We start from the raw sequence: 19,478 nt of genomic DNA, 5'->3' as shown, positions 1-19,478 counted from the left end.
TTAGTAGTATGTATATCATACATGTGTACAAACCTGGTGGCAACTTTTTCTTATTCTCAGAAACTAGGACATGTGGTAACCTTGCGGTTGCATCAGGAGAGGCTGTAGTTGAGTTAGTTTACTAAATCAAATCTTCTGTAAAATATTTCTACAAGTTAATTGGCTTGAACAATCCGTATTTATCATTTTACAGTTCTAATGGACAAAAATCTAAAATAATTCTCACTAGATTAAAATTGAGCCCCCTACAGAACTGAAATATTTTTCAGATGATTCTAGTGGAAAACGCATTTACTTCCTGTTCCGCTTTCCAAAAACTTCAGAATCTGGATTGTTGTCTTTTCCTTTATCTTCTAATGTAGCATCTTTACATCTTTCTGATGGTTCTTACCTAATAATGTCCCTCTCGAACTACAGCTGGGACTTTTGAGTATACTTTCCCCATCTGATAATTATTCAAATTTGTGTTCCTTAGGTAATGAAAGGTGATTATTTTACAAACATATATAAAATGTAAATCTACATTTGATGGATTAGATATTTCGGGACTATAGATATTTTGGAAAGGTATTTTATGGCCTACCACAATGAGTGTGTAAGCATTCTTTCTACTAAAACCTGCTATCTTTTCATTAATTTTGAAAAGGTATTTCTTCAACGAAATATAACTAAAAAACATTTAGTTCCTGAAAGCCTTTAATCCTGATTAAAACATTGTCATGTACTAGAAATCTTAAATGTCAGAGAGCAGTTCCTGAAGCAGTTCTGGCACTATCACTCTTTGTATATTCTGCTTACAATCTCCTCTTTTCAAGAGCATTTGTTTGTTATTATTTTGGAATTATGGTTAATAGTTATTTGACTGATATTTTTAAAGAATGCACCACCAATCCTGGTTCTCTTCTTCTAACTTTTTATGTCTAATCTATTTCTGAAATAAACACAGCTATTTGAATTACATGAACTGCTTATTGAAGTGTGGAGAGGAAAAGAAGAAAAAAATGTCCCTGTGTGTATGTCATGTAGAAAATGTACCTAAACGCTATTTATCTTAACATAATATATTTATCATTTTGTTTAGATTCAGATAAAATTTAGCCTTTCAACTCACACAATGTTAGTGCAGTCTTATTTCATGCCTACCAAAAGCAAACAACAAATTACTATATATTTAATTTTTTTAATTTTTAAAATTATTTATTTTAAACACTATATTTTTAAAAATTAGCCAAAGCAAATGGTTTATTAAATATTTAGAGTTGTGTTCAGACTCTATTGTTGAAACTAGTAAGGGGAAAAAATCATGTTTTCCTTCTTCCTTGAGCCATTCTGATTTACTTCATCTATTTCTGAAAGAATAAAATTCTGACTTTGAAGCCTTTTGCTTGATATGCACAATGTCTCATTCTTCCTTTATTAATAAGAGAATTTGGAGACAGGATGAGAATTCTCACTAGAAAAAGGATAAGAGGAAAAGAGAAGTGAGAAATCTAGATATTTTGTTCTTCCTTATCTCAATCACAAGGTCTGGATAATGATTGTGGGTGTTAGATACAGTGCTCTAGAGTGATTATACACATTTATAGAGAAAGTTAACACCTCAAGTGACCACATATAGAATGCTTATTTATTTAAAAAATAAATGTAATGTAATAGCATCAAACAGGAAGTGTTATCTGTTTAGTACTTGTTTAGTATTTCTAAAATACTGAAGTGCTGTAGGAAACTATCATAAAGGTATACAAGAATAGTAAGAAACAAATATCATAGTATCATATTCTAATATTAGCTTAATTATTCCTGTGATTGAGTTTTGCCTCAATTTCACATGCTATATTCTTTCAGTATATAAGTTGAAAAAAGATTCCCTCTGGAAATATGCTATTTTTATAGCTAAGGGAAAAGAAGTTAACTCTTAGACCCAGACAATGGGATAAAAATCTTCCCCTAGAAATAGCCTTTCACCACTTCTGGTGCATTTTTGTAAGCTGAAGTAAGTCACATGCTCCATCTTGACATTGCAGAGTAGAGGTAAATCTCACCTACAGGAAGCTGATTCAGGACAGATTAATATGCCAAAATATGCAACATGAGATGAAGAGGGAAAAAAAAGATAATTACAATACAATCAGTCATACATGCCATCACATGCCTCTGCATGAAAGAAGCTACTATGTACCTTTGTTTCTAATACTACTGAGATCTTCAAATCAGATCTTTTATGCTTGCATATTACTGGAATTAGAGAACATCTTGATACTGAGACAGCATAAAATCTCAAAGAAAGCTGGACTAATCATTTCAATACTGCATTTTGTTCTGCTAGGACAAGAAACCATTTTATAGTCAATACTTTATACTAGTAATTTTTTTTTTTGCAGAACTGGATTTTGTTAATATATGTGATGATCCACCAGGATAAATGTCTTCCTTTATCTGCATCTTGTGCAGACAGCATAGTCAAGAAGATGTAGGAGATCATCAGTAATACTTTTTAAAAATGCAAAAAATGTGGACTGGGAGCCAATATAAATATTTTTCCAACATCACCTTCCACATCCTCATTCTTCCTTCCTAGGAAACACATCTAATCAATAAAAAGGCTTAAATTTTTGGCTCTTGAACTTGAAAGTGGAAGCAGAATGTTATGGATGTTGGAGATGACTGTTAATGTTTTTTTACATAATAATGTAAAATATTATGTAATAATGTAAACTAATAATGTCACATGCAAGAGCCCTATGAGTCCTAAAGGTCTTAACACTGTACTTCCTTAGTGATGTGACAGTAATATCAGCCTTACTGGGCTTAGTATTGTTTTTCACTTGTTTTCTACCACCTTATCTAAATTATAATACATAGTAATGGAATGAAAAAGCAAAGTCATCTTAAGAAAGTCATTTAAGGCTCTGAGAATGTGGCTTCATGGTACAGTGATTGCTTAGCATGCATGAAACCCTGGGTGCAATTCCTCAGTATCACATAAACAGAAAAAGAAGTGGTGCTATGCCTCAAGTGGTAGAGTGCTAGCCTTATGCAAAACAAGAAAAATCTCAGGAAGAGTTCCCTGGCCCTGAGTTCAAGCCCCAGGACTGGCAAAAAAATTCATTTAACTAGTAAATGCCAAATAAAGAAACTATACTTGGAATATATTATTGCTCCTTCCAACTATGACCTAACAATAGTTCTTAATTCATGTACTTTACCTATATTAGAAGACTGCGTTTAGAAAAAAAAAAAAACATTTTGTTAGTAGGTCATGGCAATTAATGTCAAAATGTGCTTTGATATCAGGTGAGGATTAATCTAAGTCTAAGTGAGATTTGGAAAATTTTTGGTCAGTTTTGGCACCAAAAATGCACCAGCTAAATAATAGTTGTGATAGAAGTGAAGGAATAAATCCAGATGCAAGAAATAAATGATAATAATAACTAAATTATACCAGAAAATGTTCTAGGGAACCATATTTGGTTATTAAAGAACTAGTTATCAAGTAGGCTTATTCCTCATTCCTTTAGAATTCTAAATCACTTAGACTAGTTCTTAATCTCTGTGAGATAAGTTTTATCCCATTCTATGTTGTTCTTTCATATCTGATCTCCTTTGCTTTCTAAAAATCTCAGTCTTTCTCTATTTATCTACTAAAAATTAATTATACTAAGTCCACCGATGCAGACCTCAGAGGATGCTAAATTAAGAGTCCAATGGCTCATGAGTCATTAATGTAACAACATGGAAAAGGATGACATATTTATTGCTACCTCAAATTTTCTGAAAAGCTGCAATATCATCACTTGATTCAAATTTCCATTATTTGTCTACAGTGTCATTAAGTGCACATACATGCAAATATGAGACGGGTGCTGGTGGCTCACACTTGTCATCCTAGGTACTCAAGAGGTTCAGACCAGAGGACTGTGGTTCAAAGCTAGCCTGGTCAGGAAAGTCCATGAGACACATCTTCAATTAGCTACCAGAAACCCGGAAGTGGTGCTGTAACTAAAGTGGCAGAGCACCCAACTTGATCTGTAGAGCTGAGGCACATGCCCAGGATCAGAGTTCATGCCCCACGACCAATGAAAATGTGAAATGTACTTGAAGTTTCCCCAAAAGAAACTACGAAGTCAATAGTAATCTTCCCAAATAGAAAAAATTTTCCAATATGACTCAGTGCACCTACTTTTGCTGAATTATTTAAGTTATGGCTTCTTTGCTGCACATATTCTCTTCTTTTAAAAATTGTCAAATATTACCTTTATAATATTCTAATATTTCTTGGTTCAAGAGAGAAGTCCATACAGTTGATGTGACTTGATTTTCTTACTCTCTTAGTTCAAAGCCAACTCAGGAAGAAGAGTCTTTCAAACTCTTTTTTTTTTTTTTTTTTTAAATTTTATTTTATTTTATTTGAGAACATACTGTACAGAGGGGTTACAATTACATGGTCAGGATAATGCATACATTTCTTACCAAGCATTGCAGCCTCCTCCTTTGTTTACCCTTCACCTCCCTTCCCAGCCTCCCCCCTCCCCCCCCACCCAATCATACCCCCCCTCCCCCCCCTCCGACATTGTAAAGCTGGTTTTGACATGACATTTTGTACTTCTCATTGTTGCAACAGTTCCACCTGAATCCTTAAACGACTTGTTTGTCCCCATCTCCTCCACATGTTATACTGACATCAAATATAGTGAAAGCAGGGGTTACACTGTGGGGGAGGGACATACAAAGCAACCAAGAAATAATCTTATAAATGCGTTAGAAACACATGCATGAAAGAAACAAAAACATTAAAATACATATTTGAGGGTTCGTTTTCCTAACATCACCTTCTCTGACTTTTTCCGCTTGACTCATACCTATACTAGATATTGCAAATAAGGGAAACCATGGGACCTATGTTTCTTTGGGTCTGGCTTACTTCACTTAATATAATTTTTTCCAAGCCTTTCCATTTCCTAACAAATGGGGAAATGTCATTCTTTCTGATGGAGGCATAGAATTCCATTGTGTATATATACCACATTTTCTTGATCCATTCATCTATTGAGGGGCATCTGGGTTGGTTCCATATCTTAGCTATGGTAAATAATGCTGCAATAAACATAGTTGTGCTGGTAGCTTTAGTGTGGTCTTTTTTGTAAACATTAGGGTAAATGCCCAAAAGTGGGATTGCTGGGTCATAGGGGAGCTCTATGTGGAGTCTTTTGAGGAACCTCCATACTGCTTTCCAAAGTGGTTGAACAAGTTTACATTCCCACCAACAATGAAGTAAGGTTCCTTTCTGTCCACATCCCCTCCAGCATCTGTTGTTGTTAGAGTTCTTGATTTTTGCTGTTCTAACTGGAGTGAGGTGATATCTCAATGTTGTTTTGATTTGCATTTCTTTTATGGCTAGGGATGTTGAACATTTCTTCATGTATTAAACACCAAAAATCCAGAAGTGGAGTTTTGGCTCAAGCAGTAGAGTACTAGCTTTGGGGGCAGGTGGGCAGGAAAGACAACTGTTCAGGGACAGGGTCCAGCCTCTCAGTTCAAGCCCCAGAAGCGGCACAAACTAAACAAACAAACAAGAAACAAAAATTTTTTTTTTCTTTGGAACCATCCTTAAAGCACTGCTTTGAAAAGAGGCTCCTTTTACTGATCATACTCACTGGATCCTGCTTTTTGGAATCCTTATTGATATGGCGAACTCAGGACCAGAATAAAGGAATGGATATCTGATTTTTGCAACAAGAGAATCATCTCAGGAGTTAAATATTCATGCATAAGACATTTTAAAAACCCTCCATGTCTTTGTTTCTTTGTAGTAGAACACTGTAAAACAAAGTTATTTCCTTTTTTTCCATGCTGGCCTTCAAATGCATATTGTTTCCTTTTGTAATACTGTCAACTAGAAGTTTACAGACAAGTTTTATGGCTAAAGTGCACACTCGAAAAAGATAGGGACAGAGTTCCCTTCAAGCCTTGGATTATATTCTTGTACAGTAAAAATGAGAGCACAAATTAACTTGAACTTTGTCATTTCTCTATGTTCAATTTCTCTCCTGGATTCAGTTTCTACTTACTGTAAAAGTTCGTTCTACTTACTTCCGGTAACAATCTATGGTATTGCTCCAGGAAAATGAATGTTTTCTGGCTTCATTGAGATAGCACAAAGGCATCTTTAGACACGAGGTAACACGTGTTTCAGAGACAACTTAGTAATGAGAAAATATGGAATTTACATGGCTTATAAAACATTATCCACGTACATATGGCTGTATAAGACGATGTTAAGTGAAATGAACCCCAAATACAGACACAACTTGTTTTTTCTTCCTTACTATGGTTTTTAATGTATCTACCATGTATTATGTGATTTTTTGGTTTCTCTTCTATTTTCTTCCTCCATGGTATAACCCGTTTCCACTGTATTTGAGGTCGGTGAGCTGCAACTTGCATATACATTTTTCTAATGTGGGGAGGGGAAGGGAAATAAAGTGCTGAAAGAAGTATACAGTATGACCCGTTGTTACAATGAGATGAATAAGACACTATGTTGAAAATGAACTTTACTAGTTGGGGATGGGAGGGGAGAGTTGAGGCAGTGTGGAGAAAAGGGATGACAGGGGAAAAACAAAAGAGGAAGTAACAATGTTCAGTAGACAATGTATTCATTAACTTACTTATGTAACTCTAACCCCTCTGTCCACCATTATCACCATAAAAAAAAAACATGAAAAAAAAACATTATCCTGGAGTACATTAAGTTCAAATTTCCTAAGTGCTCTGTAAATTAAGACCAATTTTAAGTGGGAAGAAGGTTCTCAGAAACATTTTTTGTCAGTGTTTGTGTTGTGCATTATTACCCAAGTGTACATAAGTTAACAGAAGGAGAAACAATAGGAATAGAAGAAAGAGAAATTCTGTATTTAAGTATAATGGTTCAATACTCTATAGTAGACTCTGCAAATAAGACAGCGTTGAAATAATAAAGCCAAGGCCTGTATGTAGATCTATGGGAGTGACATAGAGAAAGCATTACTACTAAGTGGAACATGAAGGATGAGACCACTCTCTTTCTTCTACTAGCTCTAAATCATGATAGGTAATCATGCAAATTTATAAAAAGTAGAATGGAAGAATAATTCTGGTTCCAAGCCAGTCAGATATAAGACCATGGACGTAACTGGAAAAAAGTCCTTTATGAGAGAACAGGAATTATACTAGCAATGAACTAGTGGCTAAGATCACATTTCTTTTTCTTTTTCTTTTCTTTATATTCTAGACATTTCCTACTTATTACAAATGAGGAAACCACGGAATCTGTTTTTTTGTGTCTTGTTTATTTTACTTCGTAGGATTTTTCCAAGCCTTTCCAGTTCCGTATGAATTTGAAGTATAGAATTCCACCGTGCATACATAAACCACATTTTGTCAATTCGTTCATCTACTGAGTGGCATATTGGTTTCAAACATGACTACATATAAGTATCACTTAGTGTCATTCAAAAATGAGAGATGCCACCTCCCCAGACATTCTAAAAGCATGATTTCTAAGTAAGATAGGATTTTATGGTGGTACGAGTTTTGAGATATCTGGATGAGTCTCATGTATATCTTGCACTGAATTAGGCAGGAAGATATCCAATATCATAGAGGATAAAAATGGTAGTGTCAAAAAGATTTCCTTTGAGAAAGATATAAGAGCCTGCCAGAAGTATAAAATAGTTCAGATAATTTTGAAGTATTTAGAAATGCAAGGTCAAGTATGTCTCTTTAAATAATAATTATGTAAGTGGAAGGGCAAAAGAAGAGGAAGAGAAAAAAATAAGTGACAGCAGATCATTGTCCCAACAGAATATAAAAAAACATAATCTATAACTTTCAAGTTAAAGAGAGACCAATAGAATACATGCAAAATATTTACTTGACTTTATCCTACTTTAATGCTCCAATGGCTTTCATAAAATGCAGATGCATAGTTTTGTGTCTTCTGTCATTTGCTAAACATTTCGTCCAGAAAAGGTTATCAATTACTTATAAATGATGCATAATTCCTAGCTACTCCAGTTATCACATACCCTCTTGATTGAGATATCTCTGTATAAACTCAAAATAACAGACAAAATCCCTTAAAATAAACAGAAATCACATGTTTATTTTAAACACTGTAGTTTACAGAGTTTTTAGCCAAAACCAAAAACGTCTATTTAGATATTCTGCATTTTGTGTGAAGAATTTTTAACAATAGTTTATTTGCTGACATGTAATTCACTTGCAATATACTATCTCTTTTTATTGTATACACTTTAGTGCTTTGGAAGTGAATTGTACCTTCATAGGTTTTCAAAGCCTAATTTTCACAAACTCGCATTTCTTCAAATAGAAATGCTAAAAATTTTAGAAGAGACATTAAAATAGATAAAAAAATTCTGTTACTAGAATTTGTCCAGCATACATCCTCTGTAGTGTGTATTTTCAAAATTTTATTTTGGGGATTTTTTCCAGGGTCTCACACATACTAGTTAAGTGCACTGTCAATGAACTACAATTCCCTGTCCAAATACTTTTTTTTACTTCTCTTTAATGCATTCATAGAAGTATAATGAATTGATCCTATACAATTCTTTTTGACCTTTGAGACTTGAAAACTTGCTTGCTAAAATGATTGCAGTATTATACAAATGGATCACTATGAGTAGTTTATCAATTCCTCCAAAATGCATTACTATATTTTGTGTCATCTTTTTATATTAGAGTCATACTAGTGATTTTTCTTTTTCTTTTTTCTAAGATACTAAATAGGAACTTATTTCATATGCTCCTCTTATTGACTATTATTTTACACATGTTCGTTAAAGAAATATCCTATTCAGGAAAAATTATATAGAAATAGAAGATATAAAAATACTTAAGATTAAGAATCATTGTAGCATTCACATTTCAGCATTAACAAATATGTTACCTCTATCTGTTGGGTATGTTTTCACTTCGGTTATAGTGTCCTTCGAATTATGAGTATAGTGTCCTTTGAATTATGAAAGGCTATCACTTGATATAATTCAGTATATTCTTGCTTTTCTTTAGCAACTAATGCTTTCCATTTAGAAACCTTTACTGATACAATGTCTTGAATTTTTACGTTTATCTCTTACAGGGTTTTACATCTCACATTTAGTTTGATAATTATTTTTTATTTTAAATTTTTGTATAAGGATTGAGGTAGGCCAGGTGCCTGTAGGTCACGCCTGTAATCCTACCTAATCAGGAGCCTGAAATCTGAGGATCACGGTTTAAAGCCAGCCCGGGCAGGAAAGTCCATGAGACTCGTATTTCTAATAAACCACTAGAAAGTCAGAAGTGGTGCGGTGGCTCAAGTGGTAGGGTGCTCGCATTGATCTGCAGAGGACATGGACAGCGCCTAATCCCAGAGTTCAAGATCCATGAGTGACCAAAAAAAAAAACAAAACAAAAGAAACAAACAAAGGGATTGAGGTAGTAGTCTAAGATCATTCTTTAAATCTCGAGAGAAAATAGTGCCAATACACCCATTTAAGATTCTATTTTTTATTTCATAAAGTCATAGGATAGTTTTCAAAATCTATTGACCATAAACTGAGAATTTATTTTTGACAAATCTGTTACATTCTTCTATGTGTCTGCTCTTGTAGTAGAACTATGTTGTCTTTACTACTAAACATGGTAAAAAGATTCAAAGCTAGTATGAAGGCTGAAGCTACACCATTTTACAAGATTGTTCTAACTGACCTGTATTCCTTGAATTTTCATATGAATTTATTGAGCAGGTGGACCAATATTCTACAGAGATATCTAGATGTTTGAAAGTGACTCATATTTTGTACCTTGTAAAAACACAAGACCACAGATATTATATATAGAAAAATGTCTTCAGAGAATACTTGAAACAACTAAAATTAATTCAAGAATGAGTTATGATATAGATAACACTGTAACATAACAAAGCTGAATGATAACAACTTGAGCTGTACAACAGAGGAGAGTGAGAGGGGAAACAATGATGTACCACATAGGAGCTATATGTCATTGCTATTGTGTTTCAAAAAACAGAAAGACTTCAGAGAAGAGAAGGAGAAAAATAACGTTTCCCGAGACAAGTTTCTTTTTAATCCATCTAATAGTTTGTACTAAAAGTCAGTGAAAATGGGAAAAATTAAAATAGAAATTAAAGCATTGCATATACCTGTTACAATGTAAAGAAATTGTAATAGGAATATGATAATTAATTTCCAAAGAAATAAGAGAAAGAATAATTAAACTCTAAAGGGAAAAATAATGAAGAGACAAAAGAAGCAAAGTAAAACCTTTATCAATAACAAACACAAGAGTTTGGAAGTGGAAAGGCAGTGGAAATATTCTAAATAACAATAAAAATTGCTAACGTGGATAGAATATGGATCACATGTTATCGTATATAATTTAGAAAGGGCATACTAGGAATGAAAGTTTGAAAGTCATGGTTTAAAACACTATTTGGATTATAACTAGACAGAATAGCTCAGTGGTAAACCATTGGCCTTGCATATGTGAAGCAATGGTGTGATCTTGCAAGCATTACAAAGTACACACAAAGCACACACACACACACACACACACAAAACACATAAACACACACACACACACACACACCACATACACACATTTGGAATATTGATTTTATTATATTAAACGGAGGAAATTATCACAAACAGTAAAAAGTATGTTAATATATGAAATCATAATATTGCTCGTACTATTTAAAAGTTTAGTAGAAATAAAACAGTCACAATATACTTGGATTTTAATAGATTAAGTAAATCGAAAATTAATAGAAGACATGAGAACCTTTGCAAATAAGTTTTAAATAATAATCATTTTGAAACAAGTGTCCTTTTATTTTGACAAAAGATTGATGTTACTGGTATTTCAACTCAAGATTTAGAATGTGATAGTGAGGTGCTCTATATAACACTAACGATGGCTACATCTCTAATCAGTTCAATCTGAATAATTTTATAATAAGGTCTCATAGTTTCCCAGTCTCTCCCGAATTACAAACCCTATTTACAATTCCCACCATAGCTAGAAAATGGATGCAACAAATCACCATGCCGAGCTCAAACTTTTTTTTTAAATTCAAATACAAATATTTCCAAAAAGTGATCAGGTAATGAAGGCTTTCTTAATAAAATAAGTGCTTCTTGAAAATACAGTAAATATTTGTTACCTGGACAAATACGTTTATAAATATAAGAAAATAAATGTATTTAAATTCACTAACCATATAAAAATTAAGAAAATAATTTCAAATAGCCACGTTACATATTTTAAAAGCAAAATATATGTGACTGAATAATTTACATGTGTAGAAATCATGCAAAATTATATTAACTGATCCTACAACTCTGAAAAAAGAATTACCCTAAAGAAACAAAAGGAAACATTTAAGCTCAAAATTTGAAAATTAGAAAATAAAATGAAGTAAGGGCTGGGACGGTAGCTCAGTGGTAGAGCGATTGCCTTCCATGCATGAAGCCCTGGGTCCGATTCCTCAGCACCATATAAGCAAAAAGGAAAAAGCTGGATGTGGTGCTGTGGTTCAAGTGGCAGAGCACTAGCCTTGAGCTGAAGAGCTGAGGAACGGGGCCCGGGCCCAGAGTTCAGGCTCCACAACCGAACCCTCCCCCCCCCCCAAAAAAGAAAAGAAAATGAAGTGTACTCTTTAGTTGACTTAATTAAGTGGAAAAGTTCTGTATATCAATTTTATAATAAAAAATGCATGAACAAAGTAAGCAAAAGTACCCATTGATCAATAGCAACAGCAACAGCATCAGTAGTTCTTGTTTTGAGTGTACAAAAATATCGATGGAAGATATAACAATGTTCCTTCCCTAAGAAATATATTCATTACCTCATTTATGTAACTTTAACCCCTGTGTACCTTACCATTACAATAAATTTAAATTTAAATTTAAAATAAACCAAAAAATATATATACCAATTAAGAATTCTTAGAAGCCATTGGTTAAAATTTTTGTAAAAAACTTCCCTAAATACCCAAGGAATATACTTTGATGATACTATTTAAATACTTCAACCTCAGCAGAACAGCAAAAAGTTTAAAAACTGTTACAAAGTAAAGTAATAAATCAGAATATATTACTATTAATAATAATCATAAGATGATTTTATAGTGGTAAGCAAATATGTAAGAAATGAGGCAATTTGCCATTCATCTGCACTTAATAAGTGAGAAAGAATTTTCTAGGTCATTTTAAATTATCAAAAGTTTAATGAAATTATTTTGTCACATCATATGATAATCAGATAAAGCTGATATTAGAGCAAAGAACAGATTGTATTAAGTTTTTGGATGTTAATGTATATACTTATTTTGGTTGTGGAAAAATGTGGGGATTTCAATTTGGGGTATATTGTTCTTGCAGGCCGGGGTTCCCTTTCCACAAGAACATGCATCTCATCGGTCCTTTTAGCCTTCCTATCATAAATGGCATCAGTGTTGCACACCAACTTGTCTAGCTTGCTACCTTGACTGACCTGGATCCACAGTCCTTCCAATCTTGGTCTCTAGATAAGTGCAGGTTGGTAGAAATGATCCAATTCACCCAGCTGTAGATTGAGAAGTAAGTCCACTAAACTTTTGGTTTGCGTTCTGTTCTCAAGCCTCCAAAATAGTTAAGAGTACACATGGGATCCCCTGTTTCCAAGCAATAAGAATATTTTAAAGCAACTAGACATATATATGACTTAGGCTTGTGAATACCTCAGGAAAAGTATAAAAGAGCAGTGAAGCATAGAGGACAGCCAGAATTTTAACTACCTACTCAGAGGCTGAATAAGCAGAGCTAGCTACTCGGGAGTCTGAGATCTGAAGACCACTGTTCAATCATGAAAATACAAGCGATTATCTCAAAAAAAAAAAAAAAAAAAAAAAAACAGAATTTTAGCAGAGGCTGAAGTGGTAGACTACTATCCTTGGGCACAGAAGCTGAGGAATAGTTTCCATGGCACTATCAAGCCTAAAGAATGATGAATGCATGCATGGGCACATGCACATGTGCGTGCGTGTACTCGCACATGCATGCACACATACACAAACACAAATGAGTATTTCAATGTGAAGTTTTTATTTTTTTATCTTGCTCTACTTAATTTCCCTGCATTAGTTCACAAATTAACAAAATCAGCTAAGGACCTATTTACATAAAATTCATCATGTTTCTCTAAAATCTACTCTCTTTTTGGAAGCCTGCTTTTATTTGACCCAAAAGTAAATTATTCAGGAAGTCAATTCATCACTCTCAAGTTTATACTATTAGATGATTGTTTAGGTTCCTCCTAGCAATATGATTTTGTGAAATCCTGCATCAAGTAATATATTTCTTTCACTAGAAGAGAAACATCTGTCCAACAATTAATAATAGCTTATTCTCCTCCTGGCATTCATCTGTAGTTTTATTTTCTTCATATATTTCATGATCTGTCTGTGTATGCCAAAGACTGCCGTGAAAATAAAAACACCCTTCTCAGTGCTTAGCATGTGTATACCATTCATAGATATGGAAATTGCTTTGGAATAAATAATGTTCACCCTATCTTGAGAAAGAAGAATTGGTTTCTCAGCACTTTAGGTAAGAACTTGAGGGAAAGAAACAAAAGGAAAAGTGAGGAACAACTCAACACATAGATTCAAACGAAACAAACAACCCAAGAAAACACAAATTAATTCAGTACTCAAGAACCTGCAGGAAATGAAAGATTTAAAATAAATCAGCTATGACAAGCTTATGAAATTCGTGACTACATGGGAGTGCAATGTTGTGAGGATAGTGGCAAAAGCCCAGACTGAACAGAAAGTTCTGTACACAATGCCATGCACCTGTTGTTCTAAATTTCAGGAAGAATAACATCAAGTGGACTGAGGCCAAGTTCATACACAAGTAGGAAGCCAGTTTCTAGCTGAAAAATAATCAGGATAACTTAGGGCTGGGGGCATGACAAAGTGGTAAGAACACACATTTAAGGGGACAAGACACTCAATTAAACTCTAATATTAGGCGTATGAAAGAAAAAAGCTATGATTTTAAATAATTAGAACAATTGTAACACTTGAGTATTTGAGTGGAGAAAAATCCATTAGAGAGATAGAATGAACCCACGTTCCAATGCTCCTTTAGTGATAATGTTTAGTCATACTTCAGACAAAACAGAGTTACCTTGCAAATGAGCATGGATGTGCATTTGGGTGATGGAAATGCTCTACTTACACAGGTGTAAATTAAATAGATTTTTGGGGGTAGATTGTAGTTCTTGAACTAAAAGCCTAGGTGTTGTCCATGAGTTTTTTCTCTCAAGGCTACCACTCTAATACTTGGAGCCACATTTCCAATTCTGATTTTCTGTTGGTTGTTTGGAGATAAGAGGCTCATGGACGTTCCTGCCCAGGATGGCTTCAAACTAAGATCGTCAGATCTCAGTCTCCTGAGTAATCCTGATTCCAGGCATGAGCCATCGATGTTTTTAATAATTTAGTAAATTGTATAGTTACAGAAGTTATAAATTATGATTGTAACCTGTGTAATATATGGGTGTATGTATAGATCAATGCATACAGTTAAAAATATATTAAAATATTTTTGCATCTAAAGTAGATTTATGAAATCATCCTTCATTAAAAATATAATGGAAACAAAAGTTAATAAGGACGAAAACAAAGGTAATTGTTACACGTTTCTTTTTGTTGAATGGAATATGAATTGTGAGAATCAGTTTGGGAAAATCATCTCTACTTTAACAAAATGGATAATTGCTATTAATTCCAATCCATCTCTTTGTCCATATTGTGCATCCTCACACATGAGTGTCAAAATCAAACCACACTTTTTGCCTTTGTATTTAACTCACCTGTTATAATTTAGGGGCTAGATGAGGTAATCAAATAAAGATTAAAATAATAGTAAGTGAGGCTATTAGTTAGAGCTGAAAAATATTTTAAATATGATAACTAATTAAATTACATATTTCTTACTTTTACTCTGTTGTTATGTCCCTCATTCCCACATTAGGAAAGTTCATAGAAGGTTCTCACTAAATTATATGTAATTATTAAAAATGTATTGAAAGAATATGGGCACAGTGTGGTTTTAGCTTATTGAAACCTGTATGGGGTAGTGTGTTTTTGAGGACTTGCAATACGTTGTGATGGAGATGACGGGAGGGATATGCTTATTCTGGAAAACTGGCTAGAGGATTGCTCCCAGAAAGATAGTGATGAATTCTTCCAAAAGGACAGTAAAATCACTTTCACAACCATGTTCACTACTGCACTCTTCACTGTAGCCAAGATATGGAAACAGCCAAGATGCCCTTTGGCGAAGGGATGGCTGGCAAAAGTGTGTCATATATACATAATTGGAATGTACTTATCCATTATGAAGACTGTTACGTTATTTGCAAAGAAATGGATAGATCTAAAAATATGTTAAATAAACGAAGTCAAAGCCAGACACACAAAGGACCCATGTTCTGTCTCATATTTGGAAGCTAGAACTTTATACAATTTTACACAGCAATATTAACCAAATCATGCTATTTGTAGAGGAGTATTTAAAAGATGTAATTTTTTATAAAATTGAACTTTTAATCCAACAAAATAAATACCAGGAAGCTATCACTTTGAAGATGTGAGGAGAAGTCAAAGGGAAAGAATAAAAAGAATTATGGAAGAAGAAAGTGAAGACATGATATTCAATGCAGATAGTATGAAACTAGAAAAAATTAAAGTGTGGTGAGGTTTAGAAAGGCAGGGAAAAGTTATATAAGGATCCATTATACTTAAAAGCATTATTTATTGAATGTAAATTCCCTTGTACAACTAGTTATGATAATAAAAATATAATTAAAAACAATGGAGCCATCTGATCTTAAACTGTGTTCTCTTAAACCATGAGTCAATATAATAGTTTCCTCCTCAGAAATTTTCTTTGCAGGTATTTTCCTTTTAGTGACAGAAAAATGATCAATGCAATGAATATCAATACATCACATTGCACATCATAAAGAGACACAATAAAAATCACAGTAAAAATGTTAGAATTAACCACATGATAAAATAACAGGTAGAATATGCCAAATGATCATTGATTGTTTTTCCAAGTACTATACCAATGGTATCTAATTTAATCCTCACAATAATTCCATAAAGTGGAACTACTTACATTTTTAATTCTCAGATGATGATATTGAAGTCTTCAGAGTTGGAATTACTAGTACAACTAGTAAGTGTTAGCCTGAGGTTCATATCCCACTGTATCAATTAACCTCATGCTATTTTATGACTAAAATACCAGCAGTCTACAAATTCTAGGAAAATTTCCCAGAATTATTGTGTACACTCATAATATTTCACTTTATCTTTGTTAGAAAATAGGGAACTGTAATATGAATACTCGAAGTTCATAATCAGTGCATACCTCCCTGGTGAAAGGAAGTGCTAAAGTATAACATTCTTGATTTCTAGGTCAAAATAGCAGAAATCATATTCTATCCCTTCACTGAACACTGCACTGACTGGGGACCCTATCTCTGTTTAACACTGTCTTACTGAAAGAATGACCTCCCCAATTCCTGATGGAAACAGACTGCAGGTCTTATGGACCAATCATTTCCACATTGTAGCTCAACTAAGTTGTTTACCTTTAGAAGTATTTTGATTGTTTTTTATACCCAACATTTTGAGAGAAAGGTACTACTTTAAAATGCTATTAAAGTAAGACATATAAAAATCACCTTTGACCCTAGATAAATATTTTACCTTTCACGTACCCAAAAATGCAGTCTGACTTATCATTAATGAATTAAAGCCTCTCCAACTTGTGAATACAATTGGTTTAAAAAGACATAAAGGGCTGGGAAGGTGGCTCAGTGGTAGAGCGCTTGCCTTGCATGTGTGAAGCCCTGGATTTGATTCCTCAGCACCACATAAAAAAAAGAAAAAAGCCGCAAGTGGCGCTGTGGCTCAAGTGGAAGAGCGCTATCCTTGAGCTGAAGAGCTGAAGGACAGCGCCCAGGCCCAGAGTTCAGGCCCCACTATCAGACTCCCTCCCCCCCAAAAAGACATCAATACTACTATATTTGTTCAAAATTTCTTATGATACTGAAGATTCAATTGTAAACTGTTAACACTTGAAAATAACTCTTTTTCTTGGGAGTAGGAAACAAAACACAAGATTAATCCTAATCATTTCCAAAGACATTTATTTATACTACAAATTCACTCATAACTACAAAGATTCTAAAAATAACTGAAGCATAGTGTCACAAAGTGCATAATTTAACTTCATCATGTACATTCAAAGGACTGTGCTAATAGAAAACAAAGTTATACTAAAAATTAGCTCACACAATTCACTTACATTCTTTTATTCTATATATTTTAGTTTCATAAAAACTGTCTTTTGATAAAATGATGCATAAAAAGCCTATATACCCACTTACATTTTCAGATTTTAACAATGTTTATTTCAGAAATGTCTTTAGCTGTATAGTCAATGAACTGAAATAACACTAAAGTATTCAAAGGATTTTCAGAAATTGCAAGACTCGCTCTTGGATGTTATTTATATTGGAAAAGATCTTCAAAAAGCCTTATTTGTTAAAGTTGTGATAGTTACTCCCACAAAAGAACTATTAATGAAGAAACCTTTGTATGTAAAATACAACCTAAAATGCATCCACAATCTGGAGGTGACACATGCTTTTTTTTTTAATTTGTTTTCGCAATGTATATCTAACAAACATATCCACAATACTGTTTTTCATTCAATATGATCAGATATTCAAACCTAAAAAATACGGGATTTATTCTTAGTGTGAATAGATACTATCTTATAAAGAAAGTTAGTTTCAACAGAAATCCAGAAAGAGTTTATCTACCTTGAGTTTCACAGGAATAACCAGAGTGTAATACCTGTTTGGTCAAGTCAGTCAAACTCACTCCATGAGTATATCTTAAAAGTATAGCCAATTTAAGAGGTCAAATACATATTTTGTACTGACAGACATCTTACAGCAATAACTTACTACATAAATATATGTGTATCTTCTTGCCTAACATATAGAAAGAGCTGAAAGTGTTCTCTTTTATCTAACTTAATGTTGTAAATGCTTTAATTATGATGATGTTATTATTTGACGAATAAAATGTACAGAAAGGTGGTTCCACTGAAATGACAGTATAGAACACTGATAAATAACAACATTGCAACACAGTTCTTTTCAGCCTCTCTCTGACCTCATTGGCATGCAACATTGCAACTGCACACACACACACACACACACATACACACATATTTGTGCACATGTACACACACATTTACATGCAAGGCAAATTCAGGGATTATTGTACAATAAAGTTCAAATAAAATATTAGTGATAAGGCTAAGGATAATGGGTGTAGAGGAGCACCTAGAAATGGAACTTAATGCTCTAGGAAATTTGTTTAACAGGATCCTAACAGAGAACTTCCTAAACATGCAAAAAGACAGGCCTATTCAGATACAAGAAGCTTTTAGAATTCCAAATAGACCAGAAAAGAATATGACATCCCACCGTCACATTATAATCCACACAGGATCAACTCAGACCAAGAAAAGATCCTTAAAGCTGTGAAGGAGAAAAGATTAATCACCTATAAAGGAAAACCAATTAGAATCACCTCAGATTTCTCAGCAGAGACAATCAAAGCAAGAAGAGCCTGGAATGATGTATCCGATGCCCTAACAACAAACAACTATCAACCAAGAATACTGTAGCCAGCTAAACTCTCCTTCATAACTGAAGGCCAAATAAAAACCTTCCATAGGAAAGAAAAATTGAAACAATACATCTCCACCAAACTAGCCCTGCAAAAGATTCTTAAAGATGTCCTACACATAGAAAACTAACAAGACCACAATAAAGGCCAGAAACTGCACCCAAACTGAGAATCCAAGAACCATAGAAAGAACCGAGGTTTTGCAGCCCCCGAGAAGGTGGATAACATGGCAGGAAGTCCCAAATACCTCTCAGTCCTTTTAATCAACATTAACGGACTTAACTCTCCAATTAAGCGACATAGACTGTCTAGTTGGATTAAAAAAAAAGTTTCTTCTATCTGCTGCCTTCAGGAGTCACATCTTGCCCATAAAAACAAACACATTTTCAATGTTAAAGGCTGGAACAAAATCTACCAAGCAAATGACCCAATAAACAGGCAGGAGTTGCAATCCTAATATCAGATAAAATAGACTTCAAATTAAAATTTGTGACAAGAGATAAAGAAGGTCACTACATACTAATTAAGGGTTCTCTCCTGCAGGAGGATATTACAATTCTAAATAACTATTCGCCAAAAAATGTAGCACCCAAATTTATCCAAGAAACACTACTTTCCCTCAAATGCCACATAGATCCAA

This window comes from Dipodomys spectabilis, unplaced genomic scaffold, assembly GCF_019054845.1.
Source record: "Dipodomys spectabilis isolate Male_0828 unplaced genomic scaffold, ASM1905484v1 ptg000557l, whole genome shotgun sequence".
Lineage (NCBI taxonomy): Eukaryota > Metazoa > Chordata > Mammalia > Rodentia > Heteromyidae > Dipodomys > Dipodomys spectabilis.
This window is presented reverse-complemented; position numbering follows the sequence as displayed.